At 44.0% G+C, this 6,000-nt stretch overlaps 1 protein-coding gene across 11 annotated transcripts in view; it reads left to right on the top strand.

The window, feature by feature from the left end:
• The first annotated feature begins 590 nt into the window (after positions 1–590).
• BLTP1 (bridge-like lipid transfer protein family member 1) overlaps positions 591–6,000 on the top strand; it is a 115,056-nt gene continuing 109,646 nt past the window's right edge. For all 11 annotated transcript variants that reach the window (XM_054823258.1, XM_054823250.1, XM_054823251.1 and 8 more), the window contains exon 1: positions 591–674. The gene's annotated coding sequence lies outside the window, so the exon portion shown is untranslated. The remainder of the gene's footprint in view (positions 675–6,000) is intronic.

Below are 6,000 nucleotides of genomic sequence, written 5' to 3'. Positions count from 1 at the left end.
GAACACCGAATTACCCACCGACTCAGTAAACAAAACACTTCAGTGCCTCCCAATTTGGAAACGATCAAACTGCGAGCAAATGGGAAAGCGGTGTGTGCTGCGGGTTGACGGGCACGCAGCCCTTCCTCCGTACAGCCTGGGCTCGGTGACGGGAGGCTGAACGGGAGCCCGGGGCAGCGAAGGGCACTGCTTCTGCTTACGGGGCGCCTCAAACGCGGTTGTGACAACTGCGTCTGTTACAGGAGCCATCAAAGAGACTAAAAGTGACGGGCTGTGTTTATCAGCTAGAGATACCAGCGGGCAACCCCACGGCACCGCTCCTGCCGTACACATCTGGCAGCCGGGCTCCGCCAGCTGTGCCACCACCCGCGCATGCGCGGCGCACACCCACACCCGCCGTGAAGAGGCGGGAGCGGCTCCCCTGCGCGCACACACACATACACACACACACCTCTTGCGATTGGCGGCGCGCCCCCCTTCTTCCCGCCCCGTCGGGGAGCCACCGCCCTTGCCATTGGCCCCGCGGCCCGGCGGCGCCTCGCGGTTGGCTCCGGCGGCGTTGCGGGCCGGCGGCGCTGTGGGCGGGGCGGCCCGGCCTTCGCCGTGAGGTGCGGGAGAGCCCCGGCCGCCGCCGCTTCCGGGTCTGTGGTGAAGCCGCCGCGGAGGGCGATGGCGTAAGTGCGGAGGGCGCCGGGTGAGGGCCTGTTCCCGTTCCCACCGGGCCCGGCCCGGTGCGGAGCCGTCGCGGGCTGAAGGCGGGGCGGAGGCTGGTGTAGAGGAGTCCGCCCCGCCGCTGTCTCTGGGCCTGTCAGGCCGCGACGCCGGCGGCCTCCGTGAGGGAAAAGCCTCCCGCCCGCGCGCGGGGAGGGCTTGAGGGGCGCCAGCCGGCCCTGCCCCGGGAGGAGCCGGGCGCCGGCAGCGTGCTGGGGCCAGCGCGGGCCTCCGCCGTGCCGGGGAAGGGGCCGGGGGCCGCTCCGCGCCTCCTACGCGCCCGCCGGTGCTCAGGGCGAGGTGGTCTTTGCGTGCTGCCTCGTCCGCCCAACGGGGCGTTGTGTGACCGGTACCGGCGTGCCCCCCTTCCTCCGCCCGCCCCGTCTGCTTTCCATGGAAGCGGTGCGAGAGGAAGCCCCTCCGGTTTCACGGGTTCCTGTTTTCCCTTTGCGTCTGTGCTTTGTAGGTTAACGCCGTGCAGAGAGAGTGTAAGGTCAGAGGACAGGAGTTCAGGTACTTCCAGTTTTGTTTGGCCTGTGAGGAAAGTTTTGTTCTTCCTTTCCCTGGCTGGTGAAAGACGATTTCCGGCGGTGCCTGCGGTCCTTAAAGGGTTTAATGCACACATACACCCCTCCTGCTGATGTAACACAAAATGCACCTGCTTTTTGATGTGTCTGAAGCTGTATTGATAATGTGCTTGCACTTCACCTTGTTAATAAAAAATCGGATGTAATTTATAAATAGGACATGCTTTAACATGTTAATATGGTGGAGAAGTATTTTAAAGATTAACATATAGATAATATCGCAGCCATCATCTACATCTGGATTTGTTTCCCATCTTAAGACCCACCTCCAGAGCAACCCTCACTAAACTTTGTGAAAACTTCCCAAGTTGGTAGTTTACTATAACAGATGTATTTTTATATATATATATATATATATATTTTTTTTTTATCAGGCTTAATATGAAAAAGACCATGGTTGTTGCCATGGGAATTCTTCTGTTGTGTCATTTAATTAATTAAATCTATTTTTCTGGCTTTTTTTTACTGTAGCAGTGCAGGTTTGTTTTTTTATATGCGAAATTTAATGACCAGATAAACAGTCAGGCCAGAAATTTTGGAAACTGAGAAGAAAAACTGGAATGCAGGGAGAAGTAGTCCTCTTGTTTGTAAAAGTATGTTAATAGGTTGTTCAAACACTCATTGGTAAAAAACAGTATTTAAAGTCTATTTAGGCAGTTGGATCTAAAAGGATGTTTGCTTAGGATGGTGGCCTGAATTTGCACAGTTCAACAGTGTTCGTGAACAGGTTAATGCGTGAGTAGGTTTTGCTCTTGGTGAATCGGCTTGAGTTGATTGGGTGGAGTTACATGCTCGTCTGGGACTTGTTTAGGGACAGCTCATGTGTGGTATGCTGTTAGAAAGCTTTGGCATGTGAAATGTGCATCAGCTGCTCTTTGGTAATTGTCCTTTTGCATGATTTTATCCTGTGGGAAATAGGCAAGAGTTTACCGCTCTTCGTTAGCAACGTGCAGAGTTATGCTGTGTTTACAGTGGTGTGGAGATATGCTACCTTCTCCTAGTAACTTCTTATCTTCTTGTATAACTTCTTATAGCACTTGTTGCTGTGCCAAAATCTTTGGGTTGACTGTAGACTGGGACAGATATTAATGAAGGCCTATAGACCTGTATGTAGTTCACTTCAGGATGATGGTGTACGTAGCCATGAGACTGATTTTTAGTTTGATTTATGGTACATTTTCCCCTTTCCCCAAATTGTGGCAATGTGTCAGAGGAGAAGTTTAGAGGAAGTACTTCTGGAAAAATTAATGTGTAAGCTGTAGAAGACTTAATTCCATAGAGTAGTTCAAATTAAAAAAAGGGAGGGGGAAAAAAAAAGTCATTGCTTTGTTGTTGAGACGAGCCCCAAAAAGGAATTTTTTTCTTTCTAAATAGAGGACTGTGCATAAGGGAAGTTCTTATTTATTTCTACTGTTATGAGCCTTTAGGCTCTGTTAGTTTTCTTGGTTTTGTCCTTTTTTTTTTTTTTTTTTTTTTCATTCTGCAGCATCAAAAGCTGTCAGTGTAAGCAAGAAAACAGCCCTCTCCCCTGAACAAGTCTGGGAGGTGAGGTTAAACAACATAGAATTTTATTTTTTAAATTAAAATGAAATGACAAATCATCCAAAGTTCAGTTAGGCATTCCTAGGCTAGCAGTTGAGTGATGCAAGGAGTACTGTATGTTGGTTGCCATAGCAGGAATTTGTCTTTGATTTCTTCTGTATTAAAACTCATGTCCTGTACTACTATAAATAATAATGTATCAGTCCTGCTGTTGTGGACGTTGAATCAGTAGATACTAGACTTTTCTTTTGTTTTTTCTTGCTGCTCTCAGAAGGGTGTTAAATATTTTTTTTTACTGTAGATGCTTCTTTGGTGGTTTCTATTTCTCTGTTAGGTAAAATAAATCTCATCAGGTAGGCTATTGTAAGAATGATTTTTTTTTTTAATCTTATATCTTACAGTTCCTTTGATTATACTTTAATTTTGATTTAATTAATTTTTAAGTAAACCTGTTATTTACTAATGTAGGCTACTGTAGTGCAAATTATGTTTAACTAAGGCTGTCTACACTCTGGTTTAACTGGGTGTGGCTTTCTTCTGTGCTGTGTTTTCAGTTCAGCTGTTTCTGCTAGAGATGGTATCAAGATTTCATTAGTATAATTAAAGCAGTAGTTTAGTTTATTTACAGTTTACTGCTATTCTTTAATTGGGTATAAGGTACAAAGCCAATGCAACATGTCAGATGGCAGAATTGTTGTGTGAGTGCTGTCACTCAGCTTAGTTTCTGTGTACATGGCTTTTTTTGAGAACAACTTTCCTTCTCTTCCTTCCTCTTTCCCTTGCTTGTTGATTAAAGAATAGCTGAGTTTCCTAAGCTGTGCTGGGATGGGTTTGAAGTCTTTGGAACTAGCTGGAGTGTTTTGGGAAAGACGCCAAGGTTGGCAGCTTTTTGTTTTGTGAAATGTGCCTAATGTGCGTCTGGGTGCTGACAATGTCATGATACCTTCAGAGGAAGATTCAGTGTTTACATTTGTGAGATTCCTTTCTAATGTAATTTAAATATCTAAAGCTCTGATTTCATAGCAGCTGTTTGTGGAGACCCCTTGAAGCAAAGTGGTGGAGTGGGTAGGGTGCAAAAATACCATTTCTTTCCTTTTCTCTAAGGAACTGCTGTGGGTATGACTCCTTTACTGGAGATGGGAGACATCCAGAAGTATTATCTAGGTTTGTTTATTTAGACTAGAGGGATTTACCTCCTGTTGTTTAATGTGTTATTTTGGGTGTAATTGTGACTCCACTGTCTTGTAATTGCTGTGGAAGTTGGGAGTTGAGTATCTTCAGAATGGTAGTTAACCTCTAATAACAGCAATTAATGTATATTCAGTAAGCACTTGATTTCTGTGAAGATCTGAGGAATATGTCTGACAAATTTAAATTCCTGGTTTATTCCCCTCATGAATTCTAGTAATAATAAGGGATTGGCAGCATCAAATTATTTCCCTACATGCTTCTTAACTGTATAAAAGTTTCTTCTCAATATCATGAAATGCTAGTTTTCCCCCACCTTTGGATACCAGTTTTATACAGCTGTTTCTACAAGGTGTGCCAGAATAAGTGTGTTACAAAGGATGTGATAAACAGACATTTCTTTCTCTTTCTCCTTTTCTTATGCAGCCCAAGACCCATATTACCCTAATGCTCTCGGGCACTGAATAAAATATCTGTTGCCTTCATCCTCAGCTATAGGTACAGAACAGACCTTTTACAGGTGGGTTGTTGCTCCCCAGGCTGCAGCCGTCTCTGCCAAGCAACTGTACTCTGGTGACCAAGGGCCTGGTGACTGGGCTTCTGTTGTGACTTTTTTTGTCAACTCTTTCACATATGCATGCTTTCTGTAAATTTTTAATGACTTTGTTCAAGCAGAGCTTTGTTCTCTGTGTTAAGTGTTAATGTGTCAGGCTGAGGTTAAAACTAGTTTACCTATTTGATGTGATTGAAATGTGTTTATAAAGATTTGAAGCAGCTGCTTTTGAGTATTTGGCTTTTTAGAGATAGAATAGTTGCTGTAAAAATTGAATTGAGTGTGAAATACTGGAAGCAGACTGGAAATGAAGTGCATCCCTCCAGGATTATAACATCACTTGCATCTTCTTAGCACTGAGAAAAATGGATTAATACCTGACATAAGTAATTAAAAATAATTTTTTGAGTGTCTGTTAAGTTTGTGTTTCTGCTATAAAGAAAGCCTGTCTGACCAGGAGGAGCAAATGTACAGCAATATTGAACCCTCACATCTTCAAGCCAGTCCGCTGCCTGCTTTAAACACTCTGAGTCCTCTAAACATGCACAACCTGAAAAGCAGGCCCCAAGTATTTCAGTTTGGGCATCTTAAATAAAGGATTTGGCCTTTATCTTTCCTTGCTTCAGGTATCTTCATTTGCGGAAAGAAGACTACATAATGCCTTAAAGGACTGATGTGAAGATAAATAAAAGTATTGGGATTCTGTCACTTCTTACCACAGAATCCTTCTCTTCCGCTTCCTCTCAGGAGAAAGCGAATACGTTTTGTATGTATTAACATGGTATGTGGTCAATGAGAGGCCCAAATGACATACTGAATAGTAAAGATGTGCTTCAGGAAGAGGGAAAAAAAAAAAAGGTGGGGGAAGGCAAATAAACCAAAACACTTGTTACGTTTTTGGACTATATTCTGGCATGTTAATGGAGCTCATTATCTCAAAACAGTAGAGACATTGAGAAAATACTATAAATAAATGCAGAGAGGTAAATGTGAAGTTCTGGGTTTGTCTTCCTATTTGTGCGTTTTCTTTCTTGTATTAGCAGGGTTGGTCAGAGTCAGTTTTCCCACACACATTTAGATCTTATCTGTCCAAGAGTTGTTTCATAAGATTTGCAAAGTATACTGTTACTTCAGAAGAATAGAGTAGCAGTATGAATGTAAATTGCAGGCTCATCAACCTATGGGTCAGTGTTCCTGAAGAGTGCAACAGTTAATGTTTGTCTGATTGCAAATTTTGCCCATAGGAGTAAATGTAACAGTGTGGATGAGTGAAAGCAGCTGAGAGGTATGCATGATTTAACTGTATGGGTACCGTATGTAGGGCATGGAAGATGAAGGCAGATAGGTGCAGGACTGTCAACAGAAGGAAATGCTGGTTACTGAAAGTAGCTAATATCTTTCCTGAAAATACTACATCTC

The sequence above is a fragment of the Grus americana genome, chromosome 4 (genome assembly GCF_028858705.1).
Source record: "Grus americana isolate bGruAme1 chromosome 4, bGruAme1.mat, whole genome shotgun sequence".
NCBI lineage: Eukaryota > Metazoa > Chordata > Aves > Gruiformes > Gruidae > Grus > Grus americana.
The sequence above is the reverse complement of the archived record's forward strand: the minus strand, read 5'-3'. Positions and strand labels throughout refer to the sequence as shown.